Source organism: Bombus vancouverensis, chromosome 13 (genome assembly GCF_051014615.1).
Source record: "Bombus vancouverensis nearcticus chromosome 13, iyBomVanc1_principal, whole genome shotgun sequence".
NCBI classification, from domain to species: domain Eukaryota; kingdom Metazoa; phylum Arthropoda; class Insecta; order Hymenoptera; family Apidae; genus Bombus; species Bombus vancouverensis.
The window spans coordinates 9,696,630-9,724,599 of NC_134923.1; the positions used below are offsets into that span (position 1 = coordinate 9,696,630).

Consider the following 27,970-nt stretch of genomic DNA (forward strand, 5'->3'; position numbering starts at 1 on the left):
TTGTCCGGCCGATACGCAACCACTCGAAATGATCTCCGGTCACAAGTCATTAGCTTTCCATTTTAAACCACCCCCGCGTTGTACGCTCGCTCACTCTGGGGACAAGATCCTCTCTGGGGGTGAGTTCTAGGGATCACGCGAGATTCAAGCTCGTTGCTCGTTCGTTCATTGTTCGACGACCATGTATCTTGTCCAGGGAATTTGACACACTCAGGGGCGAGTTGTTTGAATTGTTCGAAACGAGAGATGGACGTTTAGATGCGAGGTTCGGGTTCGAGTTATTAAAATTTAATCTGGCGAGCAGCAGTAGCTCGACCCATATTAGCCACGTTAGCAGTTTCTTCCTTCGTGAAATTATTATGATTCTCGTTACAATTTAACCGGGAAATGCGTTTAACGTGCGAGATGCGTATGTTGGTGTAAAAAAAGGATCCTCGATTTGGCTCAGAATTCAGCTTATGGAGTTTGTACGAATTTGTTTGAATGAACAGTCAACGAGTTGAATTATGGTGGACAAGGGAATTTAATTTAGGATTTTCTGTGGACTATCTCTATTATTCTATGCTTCTTTGCAACAAGTGTAAAGATGATTAAGAGAAATAATTCTTTGCGACAGAATCCAGACCGATCATGCACAAATTCTACACAAAACTCGAAAAGGATTCATTTCTAACCTAACCCTAACAATCGCGCGACAGATTATGAAAAAGATGAACATGAAAATCATTTGAAGAATATCTTACGAAAGTGTCAGAGAATCGTAAAAATCGCAACGAGACTCTACGATTCTGAAACTTTATCAATGAAACTCTGCTAAGTGGAATTCTGAGGAATTCTTCGACAGTTCCAGATTCCCGTACAAAAATTGGAAAACCATACAAGTGGCTGCGAGAATCTAAGATAGAGGAATCTTAAGAAGAGCAACCTGCGCGATATGAAAAAAGCAAGGACAACCGATCCCAAAACCGAGGAAAAAGGAGCAAAACGAGAGTCTCGGTTGTGGAATGATTTACGAGCGGCAGAGGGTTGGTGGAAAAGGGGCGAGGATGAGAATCCCTGACGTAGCAGAGACAAAAGGACCCCCCGATAACCAAGTACGGACGGACTGTCTGTCGTCGGGCTGTCAGTGATCGTCTACGAGCGTTTGGCCCGTTCGTAAGGTCCACGCGAGGAGGATGGAAAGAGTTTTGTGGAACCCGCGCTGCAGTCGGGCAGACAGAGGCGCCATCTTAGTCTGCATTCCATTGTTTTAGATGATTCATACGCGGCCCCAGACCCGGAGGGCCTCCTAATTTATTAGTTTGAATATCGAGCAGAGAGAGAAAAAGAGTTGGGAAGAAGAAGAGGAAGAGGAGGATGAGAAGGAGGAAGAAGAAGAGGAAGAGGAGAATCGACGAGACGGGCCAAAGAATGGCGAAGGGCGAGAGGAGCCGACTATCTGGGTGGCCGGGGACCGTCTCTTGTTTATACTCTCGTCTCCCGCCCTCTTCGGGCCCTTCTCCGCCACCCTTTCGCCTCGCCACGTCTTCTTTCCTCCTCTTCTCCTTCGTTCCACTTCGTTCTTGTCGCTCTTTGCGTTAGCTTGTCCCTTCTATTTCTTATTTTGCTTGACTATTTCGAATTTTGCTCATTTTTTGGCTAGGACCCAGCAGTTGGTCGTTTTCTGACGAGTATACTCGTCATGAAGAAATGGCAGTATTCTGTGTTACGACGAGTATACTCGTCGTGCGTAAAAGTAGTTAGAATTTGCCGCTTAAATTGCAAATTAGCAATCGCAGTAAATTGCAATAATAAAATTAAGACAGATTAATTCCATGTTGTATCGGTCACACGTACCACGTGTTTCACGAGTACACTCGTCGTCACTTACCTTTCGCGACACTTTTCAAACTGGTCGCAATAGCTAACTGGTTTAGCAACGCGATCCTTACGAGTGCAAATTTGGAATATTTTGATGTGGTGAAACTGGGGTAGTTTGATTTAATAATACGTTAGTAACACGGTTTTTCAGAGTAGAAGTTTGAAGTATTTTTACGTGGTGAATTTGGAATAGTCTGATTTGGAGAAATATTGGAATAATATTTGGTTTGATTGTTTTAAAGCTTGGTCAGATTAAGCGGAAATTTGGAGTAATTAGACGTGGTAAGTTGGTGAATTTGAGATGGTCTGATTTGGACGAGTATTTGAACAATATTTGGAGATCATTTTAAATTTCGATTGATTTTGGGAGAATTCAAACTCTCTTAGTGATCTCTTTTCGTAAATGATAACTGTGGGTGCCTCAGAGCGATGAGTTACTAGTATTCCCAATGAGAGAATGAGAATTTGATCTGAAGAGAAATTTGACGAATTTTTATTATATTTAGACAATAATTAAAGAAAAAAAAGTCAAAGTGTTTAGTTCATTTTAGAAGAGTTGAGTTTTGCTTCTTAAAAAAGGCGAAATCGATGCATTGTCCTGTACGCAAACGAATACAAAGATGAAGATATTTTTTTTGGATACTCTATCGACGATCGTGGAAGCTAATAATAACCGACGAAAGCAGCGGGGCGGATTTTTTAAATGCGCTTCGCCGCGCTATGTAAATTCCGCTTCCCGGCATTTCTTTTCGTTCGCGCGATTCCCTCGCGAAATTCCGGGAATAAAATGCTATTCTACGGATCCGTGTGGCACACCTGCTGTACGTGATTCGCCTGTCTAACGTTGAAATCCTCGGGAAAAAGCTGCCGACTACCGAGAACCCGCACGATCAGGGGAAAAACGTCGCGTATTATTAGGAAGACATTACCATGACATGTTCATTGAGATATATAGACCCTAATTGATCTGTACGCTCCTAAAAATAAAATAGGAACGTACTTCCAAGTCTTCCTTTGGTTAGTTAATCTCTGCCTACCTGGTCAAAAATTTGGAATTAAGAAATACTCAGGTAACTTGTCTTTTCTCCCAGATGGACGTCTTGCATCAAAAAATTGAAATGAAAAATACGAGGAAAAATACAAAATATGAGAGAGTAACCAGACTTTGGTTGTATAATATTTTACGAAATATTTAAATCGTCAGATATACACCGTTGCAAATTTATACGATTATCCTTTATATCCACTAAGACGCGATAGTCCTGATAATCCAGAGTTCTCGTTTCAAGACTTCCTTTAATAAATCAATACATTTCTATCTGTTCAAAACCTTAGAATTAGGAAATACCTCCTCTTTTCATCCAGACTGACATCAGAGAGTGACTATCGGCAACTGGTGTTACCCTTGACTCGACACCACTGACCAAGTAGCAACATCTAACAAACACGAAGAAAATGAACAATTGGTCCAATTAGAGACCAAAGGATATCTACGAAATTTATACATTTTATCTGCGTAAATAAGAAAAGAAATTTAATTTTACCATCTGTGACATCCACATACTCTGACACGTATATCAGATACGAGATAACCCAACACTAATAGCATTATGATCAACTATCGCTCGGACCTCAACCGGGTTAAACCCAGTAGCCAGTGTTACCTTTGACTCGCCATCATTGACCACCTTCATTGTCGCTGAATTAGCGTCATCCTCTCGTCCCGTATCTCCGGTGGAGCTTACGCAGCCGTTTACGAGCGGCGGTTCCCATTACCCTGAGCCATGAGGCCCCATTCAGCTCTGCTTCTGCCACTATTCCCATCCCGTGGCTGGCGTGGCGTGGCATGGGCCTAGTTTTCATTCATCTCCAGTCCGCTGATGGCCCCGTTGACCTCGACCAGGACCCGGGATGAATATTACGTCGGTCCGTGCCGCGCTCGTAATACACTTCTCTCTCTTCCCCCTTGCCCCTCTTCTCTCGTCTTCCTGGTCTGTTTTAGCTCGCGTAGTCCGCCTGCTGGCACGTCCTTGTTCCACCTTGGTCAAGCAAGCCACCTTGCTCTTGCTCCGTGGCCTTTTTTTTCTACGTTTGACCGCGACCCGGCCGAAACGTTCCCATAAGATGCGTATCTGGATACGTGCCGTGAGGCCGAATCGTTTGACGGAACTCGAGCCCTCTCTTTTTCCCATTCGACGCGTTCTCCACGACCAGGTTCTCTAGCACGAAGACGTGACCGCGTCTTGGATAAGTTTATCGCACGAGCAGAGGATGAGCTTCTGGCGGGGGAGGTGGTAATGGGAGGAAGTGGTGATCTTTGGCTTTGCTTCTTTTTGTTAGAGTCTGTCGGAGACGGTTTGGAGAGGTTTGTTGAGGTTTGCTTCGGTTGATGGGGATTCTAGAGTCGATTTCGGAGATGACGATGGCATAGATTTTTACATAGCCCACTTTGAATTACTATGAATTATTGATCTTTGAATTACGTAAGTGAATTTCTTTGAAGTTCGTCCGTTTTGACAGAGCGGTTTGCCGCGGTTTGCATCGACGGATGAGGATCTCGGGACTGATTTTGAAACGATGATGGCGTACATTTGCATGGTTTAACGATAGATTATATAGATTTCCCTATAATAGGACAACGTAACGATCTCTGAATTGAGTAAACGAATTCTTCAATTTTCATTCTTTTTCGCAGAGCCTGTTGGACACGGATTGGAAAGGTTTGTCGCAAGCTGCTTCGACGAATCGTCATTTTAAATGGGGATTTCGGAGATGATGATGGCGTGAATTTCTAGCTAGTTTAATGGTAGGTTACATGAATTACGGTGTAGTGGAACAGCGGAATGATCTCTGGATTTAGTAAGTAAACTCTTTGACTTTCGTTCTTTCTGGCAGAATCTATTTGTTGGATCGGGAAGATTTGTCGCGGTTTGCTTTGATGGATGAGGATTTTAGAGTTGATTTCGCAGATGTTTATGGCATGGATCTAAATAGTTTAGTGATATAAATGATATAGATTATAATATACATGTCCCTGCATTAGGATAACGATGTTTGAGCGAAGTAAGTGAATTCTTTAACTTTGAATTCTTCTTAGCATGGGATCTGTTTCTTGGAGGATTTTCAAGCTGATTTCTTGGACATGGAGGTAATAACGAGGTAAACCGATGGTTTCTAAGTTAGGCAACGAACTAAATGATCTTTTAATTTGATGGTTCCTCAACGCTATTTGATAACGATCCAATAAGATGATTTAAACGTTGTTAATGATGTACTGTGACGTGTACACCAACCTCTGATGAAATGAACCCTGTATTTTCATCGGAGATATTATTCTGGGCAAAAAAAGTTTGTAACTTGAATCCACCGTACGTCGTGCATGACAAGACATTCGAGGTGGACGTTGATCGCGGAGACGAAATCGTAGAGACGCGAAATGATAGCACGGCCAGTCAAGGGGACACGCGAAACCGGTGAATGAAGCACGTCGGCCTCGAAAGTGTGGGAATCCTTCTTTTTCCTAGCGTATTTCAACGCGGTGTGCTCTGAATTCAAATAGACGCCGGACTGTGTACACGTCCGCGAATACGCGTTGCTCTTCCTTCGGCTGCAAAAAGTTCTCGTATCGCGGGACACGTACGATCCTCGTCCTTTCCCGTCCCGCGGGAAGGTGCACGAAACGCAAGAATTTTATAATTCTTGCTTTAAACGCAGAGGTTCTTCGTTTCGAGGCGAAATTTCATCTCACCGAAGCTTCGCCTTCGTTTCGTTAAATATAATCAATTCTAAGCTTCGTCTTCGTTTCTTTAAATATTTATCAAATCATTGCATAATTCGACGTCGTTTTCTCTTTGCTTATTTCTTGTATCGTTTGAACGTTGAACGAACTCGCTTGTCGTCTTCTTTCAAGTTTTTAACGCTAGTTACGATTTATTTTCCTTCGTATTTTCCTTATGGCTTAGAAATAACTGCTGAAGAATAATTTACGGTTTCATAATTTACATCCATCTGATATTTCTAGTGTCAAACTAGAATGTGTTTACGATTAAGCCACTCAAGGTTCAAATACTAAACGAAATTTACCCTGATACACTTGGAAGAGAAAAAATATATATATTAATGACGTTATCCGACATGGTTGATCATTGGTAATTTTTGTACAGTGGTCAACATACTTTCTTACATCCGTAGATATAATTTCTTGCCTTTATAATTGCAGAAAGATGGTTTCGGCTTTCGTTAACGATTCTCGCTTAAGAACGAGTTATATTTCTTTGCTGACGACGTTTTGAAAGATTGAATAATTGACTGTTGAAATTTGATTATATTTAAGAGGTAGTTTGATGGCGGACGAAATTACACAAAAAAGGGAGGGTTAAGGTAAATGAAAAATAACGAAGAACCGCTGCTACAAACGAACAGATGCGACAGTTTTTCTGATGCAAGTGGTATTTTTCGGGATAAACAGCAACCAGGATATTTATCGTCATTACCGCGGTGAATTCAACGAACTGCACAAAAACCACGACCCTCGTCTTTCCGAGAGAAACTTCTTTTCTCACTGCTGCGAGCTTCATGCTTCATGCTTCGAACATGTGCAACGAAGATGATGTGCGTTAAATGTCAACCGTCTTCAAAATTTTCTACACTTTAATATCCATAGCATATTACGGTAATTTAAATTGCTTTTAAATTCGGAAGGATCAAATTATTTTTAAATTATATCAGCCACAAGAGAATGCGTGCAACGTGTTATTAATACGATTATTCTACTAAAACAACTAAAATACATCAGAGATAAAAGAAAAGATCGCGTAATCACGTTATACTGGAACGATTAAATATTACAACGCGGCTTCTTCGTCAACGACACACGAAAAACACGAATTTCTCATAGCCCAAGAAAAAAACGAATTCGCTGTCGAAATAATTAAAAACTAAGAAAAGCTCTGTCATAGCCGAAAGAAGAATCCTTTCTGGAGATAATTAACAGCTAAAAAAAAGAAAAAAAAGAAAGGAAAAAAGAAAAAACTTGGAGAAAAGGAAGCGAAGAATCCGGTAAAAAGGCCGCTATACTGAAATTTTCTCGCCCGTCAGAAACACTCGCGCGCCAAAAAGACCTTAACAAAAATTACGAAGAAACACAGGAGAACGAAAAAGAACTACGTAGCCGCTGTTACTTGTCTCGACCATCCGCGAGATGAAAGGGGTGCCGATCGCGTGCTAATTAAAGGGGAATAAAAAAAGAACTATCTCGCGGCCGCGGTGAGAGTTTCGCTTGGCCATGTCAAAATCACAAAGAAAAAAAGGGGTTGCGATGGTTGGAAGACGTTAAAAGAAGAACGAAAGGAAGGAAGAAGGAAAGGAAGGAGAGGGAGGCAAGAGGAGGATTACACTCTTCCTCGGGAGGGTTCTATGAAAAAAAAAAAAAGGGGCGAAGCTGGTCGAAAGACGAGGCTCTCTGAGAGGGAGGGGAGGGAGAACAACCCCCTTCGTTAGGAAACGAGGCGAGTCCTGAGAGGTTCGCCAAAGAGTGATGCACTCGAGGCCTGCATCCCCTAAGTCGAGCGATGAAAAAACATGGCCGACGACGAGGACGAGGACGAGGACGACGAGTCGAAAGGTTCTGCCATCGAATTCATTATCGACTCTCCGCCTACCGAGTCTCGATCGACTCCATCGGACGTCCGCCGAGGAAATTTCTTCGTCTGTCGTTTTTCTTACCTCTTCATTTTTTCCTCTCCCTTTCTTCTTTTTTTTTTCTTTTTTAGTTTCTCCTCAGCGAGATTTTAATTGCAGATTGAAAATTCCGCGACGACGGTGGACGACGAGCAGTCCATGTGGACAATATGGTTTGCATTGGACAGTAATTCGATCGACTGTTTTTTAGTCGCAGGAATGAGATGGACGGGGTGTTTGACTTACTTGGAACGTAACTAAATAGGGGATGAGAGATTCGTTGTAGAAATTTCAGAGTACGAGATGAAAAGATGGGAAAGTAAAAGTTTTGCAATATAACAATCTTTAAAAATCTCTCGTCCTGAGCTATGGTTAAACGTCAAATCTTCTTGAGAATATTAGAACGTTACGTGTCGTAAGCGATACTTAATGATTTATACGAACGATAGACCTCTACAACTTCTTAAAACCCAAACGAAGCTAAATTTGTTCTAATCTTCCGTAAAATAAAAATTGAGAAATCCAAAATCACAGAATATAAAAATTCGTCTTTTACTAAAGTCAAACACAATCAAATAAAAAAGTTATCACGATCTTAAAAGTAAAACTCCATCGAACTCCATTAGAATTATCCCTAAAACTTACAAAAATTCCACATATCGCAATCTCAAGGTAAAAACCTTTTCTACCAACCTATCCAAAACTTTCAAAGTCTTTTTAACTCTTAAAAACTTTTATATTACGACGATTCGTAAAACTATTTAAAACGTTAAATAACAGAATTCCGATATTAAAGTTGAATTTAACCAAAACTGTTGAGAATTCTGGATCTTAATCGCCGAAATAAAAGTAAAGGAACACTAAGGTTACGCTTAGAATTCATATTAAAATAGTTCTAGATTTATTTAATAAACGATTTCCAGGATCTTCGTCGATATACATTTGCACGCGTCTCAGCACCCCCTTTGTCTCGCCATCTTCCATACCACACTGCCAATGGAACAGTTACATTCATCTGTTTTTCGAGACGTCGAGCAACACGTACTTCCAAACACTCATATTCACATACGTGTGTCGCTACTACGCGGACAAACTAGCACACAAAATTATACGTATCTGAATAAAAACTTTCACGATCATTAACAGAATAAGAATTCGTAAGACTGTCGAAAGGGTTAGAAAGGGGAGTGGAGAACGTTCATCGACGTCGTAATCGGCCATTATTTCCACCGGTGCTGATTGAACGGTCCATCCAATCAAGTTGGTCGCATTTTCCTAATAAGTACCGACTATAAATCCATCGAATTATTTTTGCCCGTTCTCCAATGATTCATATTGCTTCTTTCGAGACCTCCTGCGAATCCAGACCGTGGAAACGTGCAACGAATGTTTACTTCCGACGCGACCACAAGGGGCTGACCCGATCAACCTTAATTCCAGCTACCATTCTGGCGAACGTAGATCGTTTACGGTCACTCGAGGTGCAAGTATTACCAGTTACCCTCCTATGCACGCGTCTCATATCGTAGAACGTTTAAGATTCACCGATTGTTTTTGGATTTTTAATTTTTCACGAGGGAACACTACGTAAATCATTCGCATTTTCTATTGTTCGTTCCGTATACGACAATTGTAAAAACATTCGTGAATATTCGAATAATTTGGTAATAGGAGATGAAAATCTTGAAACAGATAGGTTTTGAATATTTTCTGCTGATTTTTTTTGATACATTTATCTTTCAGTCTTGTATGAAACAATTATGGAAGAAATAAATGAAGTTACAATGTAATTGACTATGGATTCCTATACAGTTTCATAGTTGCATTAATATAATCAAAAAAGTATTACGCAAACATTTATTTCATCCATTCTATTTCATTAAATCTAATAACAAGTATAATTCACTTATAATATTTTTTATATTTTTCCACGTTATTTTTTTGCACGTTTTTTGCATAAAAATCTGCAGTCTAATTGTACGACATCGATATCTCTCTCTGCTTAACGATCGATACAAATACGACAGAAGAATGCTACGCTTCAAAATACAAAATTCCACAATACGTGAATATTTGTACATAAAATAAAAAGAATTTCATATTACAATATGAATTGCTTTAGTCAGCAAACCGTCTGAAATATCTATCTGCTCCTTCGATTAACGGGAAGCTTCAAGACAGAAAATAATAGTCTTCGATGCATCGTGACCATTTTTTCCACGATACTCTGAACCGCCATTATCCCCTCAATTACCAATTCAAAATTCGACTCGCGAATGCTTAAACCAAATAAAAGCAACGAGCACTCGATCGAATTTTCATTCGCGACGACCCAGCGTCGTTCTACTCGGTGCACTGATGGCATCCCATGAATGGTACCTCGTCTATTCATGCGATCCGGCAAAGGCCGTCGACAGAAGCGTCTTCGAGCGGTTCGACTTGACTAATTGGCAATACTTGACCGTCGAACACGGCCATAAACGAGCACCGCTCGATCGGCCACGGAGAATTAAGCGCAAAGACGCGTCCCTTTTGCTAAAACGTGTCCTATCATTCCGATTCCAGGATCTAGCTGGTGCATTTATGATCGGCGCTCATCGATAGACCTTTGGGAATTCCGTATCTACACGTGAAACGCAGCTGATCGCATCGACCCGCTAGTTATCCTTGTTACACACGGAAATGCTGCCGGCTTCCGGTCCGGTCTATAGCTCGAGTCCATTTAACGACCACTTTCGGCGATAGATCGTTTCAGCTGTGTACTTGGATTGCATAATTGGCCTGTGTGTTCGATTTCAAATTCTTTTGATCGTTTTCCACACGATCTTTCCAACGTCAAAACGTATCATCGGTTTGAACAAAACATGAAGTGCCATAAAAAGCACAGGGTTGACCGTATTTCTTAAACGACTTCACCTACGAGATAATTGGTACGATCGTACGATGACGTCTCTTATGTTTTATTCGCCTGATCGTGCATATAAAACTGTGCGATTTTGGTTAGTTAGCTGGAAAAAGATCGTACATTGAGGGATTAAAGAAGCAAACATTCGAACGAACATTATGGCACGGGTGACGAAACGGTCTCTTACATGGTATGCCCGGCGGTCACCGATCCTTCGGACCATCCCTGTCCCCAGGTTTCGCAATCAGGCAGCGTAGGCCGGTCAGTTTGTTCTAATCAGTGGTGACCGCGAGTGCCGAGGCTAACTCGATCAGCTAACGAAGCTAATTTTCCGCCGTCGAACCGGCCGCTGGTTCCGTTCACCTAACCAACGATCCCAAACCACCGCAAACACTTAACCCGTTGCTGCTCCCGCGGGAATCCACGGGGGTGCTGGAATCGGTATCGCGATCACGTGGACGAACGCTACGTAAAAGAATATATGCCCCCGGTGTCCGGTAAACTGACCGCGATTCCGCAGATTCGAACAAATATGTACTGAAACTGACGGGGAACGTGAACGAATGGGATTCTCTCTCTGTCTCTCTTTCTCTCTCTCTCTCTCTATCTCTCCCCCTCTGTGTGTGTTTTCGTAGTTGCTTCATGTACCAAGAGATCCCGCAGGGTCGTATGGACAGTGTAAATGCGGTTGATGGTGTTTGTGCAACGAGGAATCGGGTGCTGATGTTAGAGCAGTTTGAAGACAGCGATTTTGGTTTCCGACTTGGCTATTTGCAAACTTTCGAATCAATAAACGCGGCACGTCAGATTGGTTCTCGAGTAGAGAAGGATATATGGCGAATGGAATGGGTTTTATCGGACGATATGATATGGATGTTATCGTTGGTGCGCAAACATTGGTAGATGCGAAGAAAAATAGCTACACCGGGTGTGGTTTACTTATTTACAGATGAACACGAGGTGATTCTTGTGACGAGGTAGCGGGATATTATTCCCAATTGAAAAAAGTTAGTATAACATGAATTTTGAAGGGTTCGTAAGAGAAACATTCGCTAGCTAAAAATGTCTGCTTCCATTGGAAACAAGAATCTTCAATTTCTATACTATAGCTATAAAAAAGAAGATAACTGATTTGTAAGAATTATTTTCTAATAACACACCGACATCAAGCGCGATGATGGGCACCATAAAATTTGCAATCCACGTAATCCGTGGAATCGCTCGACTTCCTAAAGGAAGTTAAAAGATTCCATCGAAAATGTCCAATTTCTCTATTATAACTGTGGCAAAAGAGCATACTCGTGTAACGATTGTCGCTGAAAACGTTTTTCCGCCGGCACATCTCTCTCGAATCCCTCGTACCCCTGCGCTCTATCGCTGCAGTGGCCCAATCCATGTAGAAAGTCTACCACCATCGTATGAATCGAAAATTTCCAGCTGGATATCAGACTCGAACAGCACGCTATTGCGTAATATCAGCCGATATCCTCCGGTTGTCGGCGTCATAGTAGAGGCGATTTGCATGCGTGGCAAACGAGCGGGGGCCTGGTCCTGCATAAATCCAAATTTGAGTACGCCGGGGGACAACAGTTCTGCCGGTCTGTCGGCGCCCTTTCATGTTGGATCATACTTCTGTTTGTCCCCCGAGGGCTTCTGTTGCTCGCGTCCTTTCGGACTTTGGCCGAGAGGAGAGTCCGCGGGACCCGCCACGACCCGGACGCGAAAAGACCAAGAATAGGAAGAGAAGGAAGGCCAGACACGAAGAGAGGGACGACCGAGGGAACCAAAAGAACCAGAAGGAGCAAAGGGAAAAAAGAAATTCACACACATACGCGCAGCCAGAGAGCGAGAGAGTGAGAGAGAGAGAAAAGAAAGGATTAAAAGGAGCCGCATTGTCCTGGCGGATCCGCAAGAATCGTCGGCCGCCGGATGTGCGGCCAGAGTACAAACGCGAAATCGTCTCTTTCTCTCGGTACCGGCCCCCTTTTCTTCCTTAAGCTACCCCCTTGATCAACCACCACCCCGTCGATCATCCTTCATGAATAGTTATGATACCGTTTCTCGGTGGAACTCGGCGATAACATCAGGACCACACATGGCGGCACCGCGTTGATTGGCGAGTACGGCTGTTGTAATTAGTCGGTGGACGGGTCTGGTAGCGTTTTGCTCCGGCCACGAGGCTCTTCGTCGCTTTTTGTCGTCAAGTCAATCTGGCTACGGATCGTACAATCTCGCTGTTTTTCTTCTTTTGCTGGAGACACTGTTACGCGGTTCGATCTCGTTTGATGGGGCATCGTTTGGCTGATTCTTTGCGCGGTTCACGCATAATCGATCGCACGATTCTTAGGAAATTGAGTGCTAATTGTTGTTTTATTGCTTGAAGCGGTGAAACTACTTTTTAGATTGTTGCAGAAGGTTTCAAGGGAGATTTATTAGAGGAACTTTCGCCTAGATGGAGCAACGTTCCTTCTTCAGGATCATTTGGAAGGATTGTCTGCGTGGCTCTTGCATAATCGATCACACGATTCGTAGAAAATTGGGTGCTAATTGTTGTTTCATTGCTTGAAGCGGTAAGAATGTGTTTGTTAGATTGTTTGAAACGGTTTGAAGGAAGATTTATTAGAGAAACTTTAGCGTAGATGGAAGAACGTTCCTTCTTGAGGATCATTTGGGTGATTCTTTGCGTGACTCTTGCATAATAGATTGCATGATTCTTGGGAAATTGGATGCTAATTGTTGTTTCACTGCTTGAAGTGGTAAGGTTTTTTAGATTGTTCAGGAAGGCTCAGAGGAAGATCCATTAAAAATTTTATATAGTTTGAAAAATGTTCCTTCTTGAGAATCATTTGGATGAATGATTTTTAGGAAATCAAACGATACTCGTTAATTTACTATGGGAATATCGGACACCAAAGTAGTAGGAATTTGTATCGTTTGATTTAGTTTGTTTGAAAGAAGATCTATTCGAGAGAATTTTCTGTAATTAGAGGAATGTTCCAAATCAAACGCTGATTATTATCTTGTTAGGGAATTTTGCGTTGAGTTAATATTTCATAATTCAAGATCGCAAGCAACACGATAATTTTTAAAAATTTCGATAATTTTTCGCGCTTACGTTATTATTTATACCAACTTTTTACATTTATCACGAACGAGGATTAAAATATCAATGAAACTGATTTCTAAATAGTCGAAAACGATTGTTGCATAAACGATGGCTTTTAAATTGGATTTAAGAGGCCCGAAGCTAATTCCACGTTGAATACGCACAGAAAAGGGCACTCAATTTGCCGAGTACTTTCACTGGCCAGCAATTTCTCACGCGGCGCTTACTCCAAGACGGTGGATCGACTTTTTCGGGTGGATTTCCAATTTCGTGCAAAATTCCAACGTTTCGCAGGTGCACGCCGCGTTAGCCGCAAGAAACTCCGCAATTCCCGATGCTGTCCGTTGGTTTTTCTCCTCCCGTTCGTTCCTGATCCGTCGTGCCATAAATCAGCCTCGTTTTCGTGATACGTATGTAAGTAACGTATCGTACGTGCGAGCTCCGTGAGAAACTAGAGCAGAACATGACCGTTTTCGCTTCTGAGTATCGATGTTTTCGCTCAATCATTACGATCTTCTCTCGTTTGTATTTTTCCAACGAAGAAATCCCTTTGTTAAATTGTTCCATTCTATCCTGAGATTACGAAACTTTGGAACTCGTAAGTTTGTAAAATAACACATAACCGGAACACATTTTTTCCATTATTACGCAATAATGCCGAATATATCGAGAACGATACAGATAGTAACAAACAAATATAATCCAATATTTCAATTTTGAAAATTTTTCAATGTAGAAATGTCCAATTGCGACCAATCTTCGATAGAGAAGCAAAAGGTATCTGTTGCCATACAGCGACACAAGATCTATCCTCTGATGTAGCAACAACCAATTAAGTCGCCATATTACTAAATACCATTAACTATTAAAAGCACGTAATTCGATACTAAAATGCACGACTAAAGGCATCCACAATTAACTCGATAAATTTTCTCGGTTCGAAAACGACTTCCAATTAAAGACCACCTAGCCTACCAACGTAACACCTTAACCTATCAATTAGCCATCGACAATAGTCCCTGAATCCTAATAGCATCGTCTTGAAAGGTCCATCCACTTGATATGGACACCCGGTCCTAGCGATCACTCATCGATTATAGCCGGCGTACAATTATACACGAGTCCCAAACGGCTCTTAACAACCTAAAATCAGCTCTCCCTTTTTCCCTGCGTTTCACTGCCTCTGGTATCCGCTTCTTCTAGTATTCTACGAGCGTGTTTGGTATCGTTTGGTATCGGTATCGACGCGAACGATCGCATTAGGGGCGGACGACGCACGAGTACACAGTGTGTCTGTTTCGTCATCGTCGCGTTTGGATGACGGTCACGATCGCGCGACATCTAGCATCGAGCTGGTTTCTCGTCACCTGGGCCCTCGTGGTCGATCGTGTTCGGTTAGAGAGGATCGTGGCAGGTATTCCTACAGCGACTCGTGGCGGATAGACGCGAGACCTTTCACCGAATTTCGCCGCGTAAAGGAGAAAACGAGCGTGGTTAATAGCGCGCCGTGGACGCACGTACCTACCCGCCGGCAAAGGATCAAAGGATCACGTCGCTCCTACGCACGTCGCATCGTCCGGCTGCGGCACGCTGATTCGTGATGGGCATCGCACCGATTGCATTATGAACACCGGCTTCCTCGGACGAACAACCGAGAGGAAGTGGAAGAGATCGTGCAACTCCCGAGCAGAATGATTCTGCTTCGTGCCTCTTGGGTATCAACCGGAGCAAGGATTATTCGTGCGATAAGGAAAGCGATGCTTCTATATTGCTCGCAATTGTGAGTTACTATATGGCCTTATTCGTATATCAGCCTCTTTGTCAAATCGGTTGACTTCGCGAAATAAAAAGAAAAGAAAATTGACGATGTTGTACGAGATACTATTTCAAGTAGAATTTGATCCGTGTGCGGTTCATATGTGACGTTTTTGAAGACAGAACACGCTTGGCTTTAAAGCTGATATTCGTGTACGAACGTTGATAACTCTTCAACTATCTTGCGTATCTTCCTACGTTTCTGAATATCTGTTCGAGACAATACACGCGTCGATTCATTCTTCTTGTTATATACGAGTCCATGTTTAACAATCCAACTGTAATAATTGTTGATAAATTTCCTTTTGTCACTGTGTACGAAATTTCAACATATAATTTAAACCCGTCTTTTATCATCGATTTCTTACGCTTTAAACGTTCTATCTTGTATCTTCTCGAGAAAACACCTTCTACCATTAAAAAAGTCTTCTTGTTCCGTGCTCCATCTTCGAAGAGGTGTTGTACGAGTCTTTTAGCGGAGGATCGATGGCGGAATAGATTAGTGTGGTTGTGTAACCGGCTTGGGTCTCGCGATGCAACCGGTGGAGAGGTATTAGGTCAAGTAAGTAATCTTTTAGCGGTCACGGCAGCCAGTGAATCCCTTGGCCACCACGATGGATGTATATATCCTGATTGGTTTCCGTCCCTTCGATCGTCCCTCGGTTCTTCGTTCCACGGCCCATTTTCGATATTAACGCTAATCGTGCTTGTGCCTCGTTGTCCACCGGCTTCCACCACGCCAGGGACCTTTTGTGCCACGAACAAATTCGCTTCGACAGTTTCCACCATCGGGGGAGTTCTAGTCCCTCTTGGTTATAGTATAGAGCAGCCAGGGTTGCTACATATTCTGATAGACTTTGAATGTCGATCCAAAGTTCGTTTAGCGATGTCCGCGAGGTAAGTTGATTTCTTCGGAGAGGTTTTAGGTTGTTCGAAGATTTTTCAAGGACTCGTGAAATTAGCTTGAAACTATTTCGTTTAAACGACTTAATCCATCGTCGATTCTAATTCCTAACTTTTCTCGAATAATTGTTACGTATTATAATAATCGCTGTGAACGTTGAATTATTTACAATTCTACCAATTCTTTCACAATTTTCGTCAACGTCGATTCTCGTCATCGATCTCGGAAAGAAAGTTGGCGAAATAAATAGCACGATACGCAGCTGTTTTCAATATCATTGAACGTAATTAGCGAAACGAAGAAGTCGATGAAAGTCGAACCTTTCAGGTTCTAACTGAGCAACCAGAAGCATCGCGAGTCAGTGGATGGCTGGCAAAACCGTCGAGCAAGCTGCGCCACGTAGATCATCGTATCTTTCAGAGCGATCGGTAGACGACGGCGTCGTCGACGACGCAGAGAAGCTGCGCCGTGACGCGCTTGTAACTCGATGACTCGATGGACCAGGATAAAATGTCCCAGTAAGGGGATGGAGAAAGGGTGACGCGGTTTTATCTTATCAGATCGAGAGCGGCTCCCGTGGCGAGCTCAAAGTGCTAGGCCAAGCCAGACCGACACGACTACCAACCTCTAAAGATAGCGATGGCTACTGTTTCCAACTTCGTTTTCATGTAATTCTACCTATGACATTTTACATGTAAAATTCAAGAGAAATTACAGCAGCACGCCTTATACTCGCTTGTTACATATCGCTAGACTGCACATGTTTGTGTCAATGTTATTAATTTTATAATATTTTATGTATTTCTTTACATTATGCGCAGTCTTTATATTCCTGCACATCTCTATCCTTAAATTTGATAAAAATTAATATTTCTCATTCTCAAATTTCTTATAAGTTTCTTCGATATTTTTTAAATTCCCCAAGTTTCTTATAAATTCATTAAGTTTCTTATAAGTATCCTAAATTTCTTATAGAAATCTTCACATTTCTCGTCAGTTCCTACTTCTTCTAAATTTCTTCAATTTCTTATAATCCCCTTGAACATCCTCGCTCTACGTATCGCTGTATTTCTACAAGCGACAAAAAATTGCTATACTCTTCTCTACCAAACACTGGTCAATCTCTACGAAACACTTTGCTCTGGTCTCAAAGCTATCGCTAGAATGAAAGAGCTAGTGATTCCCTGCTGCCTCATTACCGTAATTAGAACCTGCACGATGATCTCGAAGCAGCATCTCGTTTGGACGAACCAATGGCAGCTTACGAACATCCAAAGAGGAAGAGTAACCGTGCCTGTTTCAATCGAAAGTTTTTATAAATCCAATGATCGTCGAATGTAGAAGCTGGTCCCAAGTATGATCGACGCTAAACGATCGTGTTCCACAGAGGCTTACGATCGATCGCGGTTGAAAATGACTGGTCGAACCACGATCCATGATAATATCGTGCATCGTAACGAGAACGCCGCTCGTAATTAATAAATGTCGCGTCGATTCTAACATCGCAATTGCCCGGCGATCAATTGGATTCGCGATGCATCGAGATGGCCAGATGCGCCAATATCTTGATCGCGTCGCGTCCAGTTGTCAATTACATTTGTTTTAACGCGCTATTCGCTATTTTATTCGCCTTCGTAGGTAAACGAAAACGGGAATAGCGAAACAGAAACACGAAGCATTACTTCGATAATTTAATCGACGTACCGTGTGCGTCATTATCTCGATCAATGCGTCGAAGATATAAATCATAGACAACATAATCCTCATGATTACGACTATATATAGAAGTTTGAAGAAAAGTTCTAACTGTATTTTGACGTCGCCAAAATTCGATCATCGATACGACTATTAAGTTCAATCACAGGTCACTGTCGAGTTTGCCTTGCAACCTTTGAATCAAGTCAGAATCGTACCACCACCATCAAACTCGAAAAGATCTCCAACCAGTGTAAGATACCTGCATCCTCGACCATGAATTCAATTATTAAATTCAATCATAGATTGCAATCATCTTTTCCCTTTCGATTTCTCAAACATATTGGATTAACCATCGTCACGTTCTAAAGCATCTGCAGCCAGTTTAAACAATTTAAAATCTCAATCATAAATTGAAGCATTAGATTCAATCATAGATTACAACCACCTTTTACCTTTCAACCAAATCAGAATCCAAAATGTTACCATCTTCGCATTCTAAATTAAAGCATCTGCGACCAGTCTAAAACATCTAAGATCTCGACCATGAATCGATCTCCTCAATTTGATCACAGATTGTAATCATCTTTTCCCTTTCGATTCTCCAAACATATTGGACCAACTATCTTCACATTTTAAGGCATCTGCAACCAGTCTAAAACGTCTAAAATCTCAATCGTGAATTGAACTGTTAAAATCAATCATAGATCGCAACCATCTATTTCCCTTCGACTTTTCAGCCAAATCAGAATCATCCCACCATCGCCGTGCTCTAAAGCATCATCGACCCGTTTAAAACATCAACAAACATCAAACAGTTACCATTTGACCAAACAGTCAAGCATTTCCTCAAGCCTTCATTTCGTAGATTAATCTTTAAACACCGTCAAACAGAGTTCCTCGTTGTACTAGACGGCACAGGAGGCGTGTAACGCAGATGTCAAGAAGCTTCTTGTCCAACTTTTGCGTTCCGAAAGAAGCAACACAGTCTAAATGGCTCCGAACGAACCTCGTCTCAGCGTGCAAAACCAAACACAGAGGAAATTCTCAGTCGATTGCCTCGCAAGATCGCGAGTCTTACAGCCAGGCAAGAAGAAGCGGATCTCAAAGGATCTACAAGATGATCTGTGACGCGAGGAGGCGACAGCCGTCGACTCCTCGAATAGACGCCGTCCGGTCATCTCTATTTCTGTCATCGGCGAGGTTGCGTAACGTGCACAGAGGCAGTACACGTATTACGTACGTGGACCAAACGCGAGTATCGGCAGATGCAAATAACAAGGATGACGATTAGCGTCCGGCGACCTGACGACCTCTTGGCCGGTGGTCCAATTTGCGGCTGCTTTGTCCAATTACCAGTCATTAGCCATTACCATCGGCTGCCGCAACGACTCCTACGCCGCGCGTTTAGCTTCCTCCAGGCCCGGCCAGGAACCGTCTCGATCGCTTCCAACCAGATCTTAGCTCGGATTGTTTGACGTACGTAGATATGGGATATTTATCGATACGCTGATCATCGCGATGGTCATCGGTGACTTACGTTACTACGTTCTTTAGGACGATTCAAGTACCATAAGATATGTTTCATGGACTAAACAATCTTCGACGATACGTTGAAAATGTAATATTTTGCAAAAATTATACGTCGTAGCGCAGCATATTTCGATCTATCGCGACGTCGTGGGCAAAATTCGCGTGTCAGTCAACGCGTTAAGCTCCAAGAAACTTCTCCTAAAGAGAGTTGTACCATTTTATGCCACTTTTCAAAATTAATTAAAAATAAATCAAATATTCATTGTGTTTCTTAACTCTTTACGAGAAGATATTAAGACTTTTAGTACTCTCGATATATGAATCCTGGATCATCAGACGATATAATCCACGGGTTTGCGCTTACGTGGACAAAGTCTGCGAAGATTTAACAAATACTAAAAATTTGTTACACGTTATAAACTTAAAAATCAAGTAGAATGAACTTCTTCGGAAATTTTTTAGTTCGGAATATAACACGATAGTTTAGAAACACAAATTTTGGCATTGTCTCGTGAACCGTAGGAACTCGAGCAAGCAAGAGGCAAACGGTCGATTTGTCGCGGCCATTCTTACGGCAGCTTCCAAATCGGCGATGGTAGGGAGCGCGAGTTGGCACGATAGCTGGAGCGATTTACATGCGTGAGACGCTGCTCGATCGTCGTAAATTGGATAAACCAGCTAATCGGGTCGAATACGTGTTTTAACTCTCATTACAAAGAATAAAATAGCCACTTCTAATAAATTTTGACCCTGACAGTCTCTTCGAGATCTCACGATCAGACACAATCGCAAATTTTAGGAATACTCTGTGATCTATTTAACTAATAATCGCCATATTATGGATGAAACACGAGACTTTAGATTAGACAAATTATTTAATTTTAGATTTTATACTCCGATATCAAATAAAGATAAAAATGAAACACTAAATATGTAATGCTAAATGCTAAATCGTGATTGAAAAAAATACGATTGCTTTTTCAAAAATAGCAACGAATTGATTTATGTCACGATTCATGACGTACTATGATTCTCAACCCTCTGTTTAAGGGTGCGTATTATCCTGACACCAGTCACCTGGACATCTCAAGGGTCACGCGACACCATAAGAAGCTCATTTCCATGCCATAGATTTCATTAGACAAGTGCAACTTTAAGGTAGCTCGAGAAGAATATCGCGTATCTAACGCTATAATGAAACAAATACATAAACAGGATAGAGAAACGTGCCAGTGTCCAAACGTCCAATAAAACCACCCTCTACGTCATAACCAATCACAAGCTCGAAATGGCGAGACCCTAATAAATTCCTGCTCCGAGGATACCGTAATCTTTCCATTCACAAACCTCTTCTCAACGAACTACAACCAGAGCCATCCAAAAGGAGCCCCAAAAAGCACCCGAAATAAAACCAACGAAAAGACGAAGAGGAAGAAGAACAACAACATACAGCGAGAAAGAAAGAAAAAAAATAAAGGGAGGCAGGCAGAACCGGTGCCAGGTTAGCGCGGCAAATTATCAATGAACATCACTCGGATCCCTGAACTCCGTTAAAACAACAAGCTGCGCGACTCTAAAACTAGAGAAAAATGGACGCGCGGAGAGGCGTGCGTTGCGCGAGGGATGAACGAAAGTCGAAAACGAGGGACGATCCTCGCGCATACAGCGAGGATTCCCCGAAATTCGGGCAATTTTAACGGCGCAGGCGCCAGCTCTCCTACGAGAAGGGGCGCTGAATGAGCGGCTCAACATGGTCAGCGGGGCCCCAGAGGGCTAACAAGCCGGGCCCGCCTCGCGTAATGACGGGTTTCGCGCGCGCGGGGCCCCGCACTTATTGCCTTTTATTTATTTGGAATCGTCCAGAGCCACACAGACGGACCCAGGACGGACGTGGCACGGTCGAAAGGCCCACATCCGGGCCCCAGGGGCTGGCATGGACCCGTACCTCTCGCGATTCATTAGCTACACTAGGATTAACGGCCAATACCGAGAGACTGCGCACGATTTATGAGTCGTCAGATTCGAGATCTTCGCGACGCTCATAATTCTAACGGACAGATGACGTGGTTCGGGTTAATTGAGCAAGGTCGCGCGTTCATTCGGATTATACTTGGCGAGACACGGGGCCTGGTAGAGATTTTGGAGAACATGGCGTTATCGCAACGTGATCAAATATGAAAGAAAATTATTGTCGGCTGCAGAAAAATTTCCTCCAAAGGAACTCTCTTCTCACGATTCTTCAAATCTGTTAATGGTATGTCAAATGTATGTAGTCAAAAATATGAAGGGAAATCAGACTCTACCGACTGTAATAATTTTCCTTCAAAAGAACTGTCTTTCCAGAGTCGCCCAAGTCCACCAACAGGACAGTATCTTCTAATGTATCTAATGTGTGAATGTTTTTAAAAATGTAAAAGAAGATCGTTATCAACTATACAAATTTTCCTCCAAGAGAACTATGTTATCCGAATTCCTCGAGATCCACAAAAGTACGGAAAAGTTCGTGGCCCGTTCGCCACCTATGGGGCCGAGTCGAAAAGCCGGGATCCCAGCGCGAAGAGGGGCAAACGTCATCGCCGGCGTCGTTATCGTGGCCATAATCGTCATGGTGGCCGGTGACCGGCGTCATCCGGCTAATGGCAGAGCCTCGAACATCTCACCGTTTAACGACTCGCCGGATCAGCAGGTCGTGTGTTTTCTTAACGACACCACGGGCTCGAGGAACCGCGGCAACATATAATCAACACATTTTTATGTCCCGCAGCCAAACTCCACTCTTCTGAATGGCGAAGCGCACGCTCTCCCTCTCTCTCTCTCTCTCTCTCTCTCTTTCTCTCTCTCTCTCTCTGTCTCTTTCGTTTGCTTTCTTTTTTTTCTCCTCCTCTGGTTCTGGTTCACGTGGATGAAAAGGAAGAAGAAGAGTAAAAGAGATAGAAGAAAGCAAAATTACTCGACCACCTTGGGCGCCACGTCGCGCGCGCGCGCTGCCTTCTCTCGCAATTTGCCAATGGAAGGCCTCGCGGATCCACGAGGAGATCGTTCATTTGCATTTTACGATTTTTCGAAGTGCAATTAACGCGGCGCCTTCCGCTCCTCGCGAGCCTTTCTCTTTCTGCTGTGTATCGTGACACCCGACCCAGCACGGTCCAGAAAATTAAATCTTTTGTCCACCGTGGAAGTTCAGTCGTTTCGAGAAAAGTCTAAGAACGCGTGAAAGAATATCCAGTGACATAGAGGAATTTGTTTTAAATTATATATTGAAAAACCCAATTGAATAATTGAAAAACCCAAATTATCGTCGATCAACCCTATGGATATTATCAAAATTCTTGCATTGCTTAAAATCACTTTTGAAATTAAGAACAGAGTAAGGGATTCTTGAGACAGTGAGATATTTGGGTCATATTACATGGTAAATTTTCTTTGTGGTTTGCTAAATTTAGTTATAAATCACCTTTTTCTGGGAACTATATTTGGAAATAGATTGTTTAATTCGTGTCCTCATTACTCTCTTAAATTCTAAACTAAATTAGATTTAGAATAAACTAAATAGCTTTACTCTAATAATTCTAATTTTAAGATATCTACATCCTTATAGCTACTCGATGAGATTTTACTGGGAAAACCAGCCATGAATGGAATTATCACGTCCTTCGCCTGTGGTCCTCGTGTAAGCAACAAACAAATAATCCATTATTAATTACCAAGAGATTTGCTTGCTCGTTACGTGTAATCTGATGACTAGACATTTCTGCAATAATAAACTATACGTATAACGTGAAACATCCTGTTGGGTGGTCTAACATATTGGAAAAGAGAATCTTCAACGTGTTCGATACGAATATGTACAAATACAGAGAACTCCAAGAATTTGGTCAGTTTTTAAAAGTATCTGTTCGATTTTATGGAGCACGAGAAACTGTGGGAATGAGACAGAATCAGTCACTCCAGAGGAACGTTTCTTTTTCTTCCTTCCTGTCCTTTTCGTTCTCTTTTTCCTTTTCTTTTCTTTTTTTTTTTTTTTTTACGGACAACGTTCTGTTGGAGCTGGTAGAATTACATCATCGGTTCAGAACGCGCGGTTGGGTCCGCCATTAAATCAAAATCTACATTCTCGAACGTGCGATCGTGCCTCCTAACCATAATACACCACCAAGCCCGGAATATTCATGAGAAACGAACATTACAATAGCCTTTGAAACATTCTAGTGACTCATAGGAAGGAAAGAAAATTCCAAGAAAAATCAATTGAATTTTTCAAGAAGAATAAGAAAATATGTGCAACAAATTTAGAATAATTGAGAAATAGACCCTCAGGGTTCTTGCACAATTGAACTAACATTATTAACGAAATGTTACAATTCATGAGTCATAAATTTATCGCTGCTAATAGATTTAATAATTATAGTCGCTTGTGTCTATGAAATTTAATCGACGAATTAAGCTACATCTTCTTCCGAAGTTCTTTTATCAAATGATAATTCACTACCGATTATCTCACAAAACAAGAATCTATAGAAGATTTTATAATATCGTTCCAAAAGCTAGATGCGAAATGATGTAACTGATCATAGATGTAACTCAAAAATTGTCCGATTTTACCTCTCACCTAAGGCGACTCTTAACATTTTAATTAATCATTACCGCACCATTTCTAAGCATAAATTACACGCTCTAGAAATGTGACTCTACCCAAACTGAGAAACACGACATTTGGTATTTTACAGATATCTTAAAACACTTTGTACACAATCTGAGATATCTACGGAACAAAATTAATTACTTTTTATATAACAGCTAAACAACGATTAACATCGTCGTGTAAACTTGTTAGGAACCACGTTTAACAGACGTTTAAATGTCGCGAATTTGTCAAAGTAGAAAAGAGGACGAAGAAATAAAATGGTAGCAGGCTGTTGGATGGCTGTTCCGCGAACGGCTCAGGAAGCAGTTTTACGAGGATCGGTCACCGTTCGGTCGTGGCAGCATGGCACTACGATTATCTCGTTTCCACGGAATAGCCGAGAAATGCTACCTTAGAAAACGAGGAGGTGGACCTGGACTCGAGCGAAGCCGCATAAAAATCGCGCGCAATTACCGGTTGCAGCCTGGTCCTCTCAGCCACGAATTCGTCGCTCGTGGTGCCTCGATTTCTCGTTCATTTTTTTCACACTGACCAACCGTGACCCACTTCTTCCACGCTTCATACGATGGAACTATCGGTGTCCTTTTTACGCTCGTATCTGTGAATTTTCCCTCCAGACTTGATGAATCTTGAATACAAATCTTTATATTCACGTCTAAAATATTAAAATTGTTTCTTTGTTATACTATTCGTCATTCGAGAAAATCCGAGAAAATATACTAATGACTGTTTGTAATTGCAAGAGGGAGGTAAACTAAACTGCCACATCTTGTTAATAAAATTATTTCTGGAATTATTTCTAATTTTATTCCAGTTGCATATAATCGAACTTTATGTTTGCTAAAAGACACTTTTATTTCATTTTATTTCTTTTATTTCTTTCAGATCTGTAATTTATCGAATATTGCGTTTTTGAAGTATTTCGAGGTTCAACGTTTGTTTCTATGGCCTTTAGAAAATCGGCAACGAAGAATATTTTTTTTGGACAATTCGTCATTCTGAAGTTCAACACCTTACCACGATTAATTATTTTAACTCTCCAAAAAATTCATCATTCTAAAGTACAATATCATACCGCAATTAATACTTTCATATCGTTACATGTTATGTATTTTATATTGTTATATCAACATCGTTACATTACGCAATTTAATTTAAGACGTTCAACGTAGAAAATATTTTGTAAAATCTTTGAAGAAGGATTCGGCCACATTTTGACCGAAAATATTTCCATTTACCTTTGGAAATGACCGAGCCAAGATTTAGACCATATTACACTTCGTAGAAATAAGAAGCATCTCCTCGAAATAGTAAAAGTTTCAAGAGGCTGATGGAAAAAGCCACAGTCGTACAATTAGCCGCGGTAATTAGCGAAAATCGCGGTTCCTTTCGAGTGCGCGTAATCTTCGAAACGTATTGAGAAAGAGGGGAAACTTGGCCACTAAGAAGGGTAAGTTTGGCCATCATTCAGGGTACTAAAGGAGAGCAAGTTCGTTGCGAATTAATTAGCCAAAAAACGAGCCGTCAAACTTCTTATTCTACTAAAGCTATTCAATTATACTATTCAAGTTATAACACCTGCTGAAGCAATCGAAAACCGATATCTATGAAACCCTTTGAAAAACCACCCCTAAGATACCCGAACCTGAAGAACATTGTTTACTTCAGAGAATATTGTCTATTATCTTTTAAGAAGAAATATGAGTATTTTAACATAATGAATTATGTTTGCTAAATTATATGGCAAAGATAATTTATAAGAATTTAATTTATTTTATAAATTTCATTTATAAGAATGTGTCTTATAAATTAAAAATAAGGAGAGCTAAACGAAATAGAATATTAAATATAGTTCAATGTAAGGAAGCAGAAGTTTAAGCACAGAATATATTGTACTATGTATAATATGTTTATATGATACATGTATATTGTGATACAATATTCTTATACTTCATAAAAAGATATCATATCGAAAGCAGTAACAAAATGATAAGAAATTCAGAATGGAGAATTTAGAAAATAATTGCCTATTTTTTCATCGTCAAGCTTCCAAGGAAATAATAATTGCGTTCTGCGTGATGACCTAAGATATAAATTTTATAATACCGTGATCCACGATTTTCTCTAAACTCTCTCTACACTATGATAGCGTGAAATTATGTTTGGTAACAAACATCCCAAACTCATCGATCCCAAAAAAGAAAATTGTATATAATGTACTAAATAAAAAGAAAGATCACATTATATTGTTACACATATAAAATAATAACATTTCACTAATATACGATATTAATAAATTATCTAGAACGTGACACTGATACGCAACCTCAAAAAAACAAAAAAGAAGCAGAGTAAAAGATAGAATTCTCTCAGATTATCACCCCAAAAGGGAACTCTCACCGGAAGCTTGGAGGACAATTAGAAGATTCACCTGCGTTTTTCGCGATGACCCGACGATTATCCTCCCGTCGACACCGCTTCTTCGCCCCGGGGGTGACACGCCTCTTGATCCTTGGACCAAGCCACGAGTCACCGTCGTCATCCGCCATTGCCGCTCTCGCTGTTTCACCCCTTAACCATCCCTCCGTTCCCTCTGTTCCTTTGATTTCCAAGGCTTTTTTGTTCTCGTTCTCCCAACCCCCGGGGCTGGTTCGCGCGATTCCGCGCGCTAGTTAAGCCGTGCCGCCGACCACACCACCTTTTTCCTCTCTCTGCGTTAAAGTCGTTCAAGCGGGCAGAAGCGTACGCGCGCGCTCCACCAAAGATCGCGTGGGTAAAACGAGGCCCGCCGGGGGCGTGGCGGCTCCCTGGTGGTCCATCACTGGCCTGGCCTCCGGTTCCTTTGCGTGGGCAACGAGGAAACCCCCAGGGAACGCGTCTTACACAATACTTTCAGTATATTTCGATATCAGAGTTCATGTAAACAGGGTTGGTTTCGTCGACGTTTTGGGGAGGTTTCAGGTTTGTTGAAATCTTAGAATAACATCTTTGATACGATCTTTGAAATATAGATAGTCTCTAGAACCCCGTACACGAGTAAATCGACGGCACACTTAACGATAACCCTAAGGTATATTAAACATTTTACGATTCAAAGTTCAACGTTTCTGACTCAACGATAAGTACTATGAATCTTCGAAAGAGATAAGTATCCCTAAACTTGCGTAAACGATCAAACTTACGTCGCGTGCCATCTGCAACCGATAAACACTCACTTCAGCGGAAGTTCGAACGTTGAAAACTCAAGACGAAATTATGAAACATATGTCAAACATTCTACGATTGCAAGTTGAAAATTGTTAACCACGAATAATATTACAATCGTTTAAAGAAAAAGACAATGACAATTCGCTTCGCCGAGTCCCGGAAGTTGAAGAGTTCGAGCCATCCGAGACGTCCCGAGGAAGACGTTCCCAAGGCAACGCTTTCTTCGCCTTTCGATTCGCTGGATAACGGCGACTCCTCGCTTCCCTGTTCGCGAGGCCAGAAGCCTGAAACGTTTCTCGAAGACGCGTCGCGTCGGAGATCTCAATCTCGCCGGATCACGATCCGCTATTAATAACCACGAATGCGGCCGAGATGGCTAATTGACCGCGGCGCTGTCCATTAGGCCGTCCTTTCGGCCATTTCCCCGAGGCTTCCCGCGCGACTTCTACTCGATTCATCTGTCCGTCGTCGCTTACTCGTCTATCCTCTCTCGCAGACGTGCTCACAAGCGGATTCCACTGGTAGAATGACAACGAAAACGACGCGAGTCCGCGTCCCAGAAATCGTAAAAGGTAAGTTCTCGATGCCGATCGCGGAACCGAGCGAACAGACGGTTTTTAT

The 27,970-nt window shown here is 41.8% G+C and overlaps 1 long non-coding RNA gene across 1 annotated transcript in view; it reads right to left on the bottom strand.

Moving 5' to 3' along the window:
- The window catches only part of LOC143303530 (uncharacterized), a 159,419-nt gene that overhangs the window by 127,830 nt on the left and 3,619 nt on the right, over positions 1 to 27,970 (bottom strand). The gene's annotated exons all lie outside the window — the stretch shown is intronic.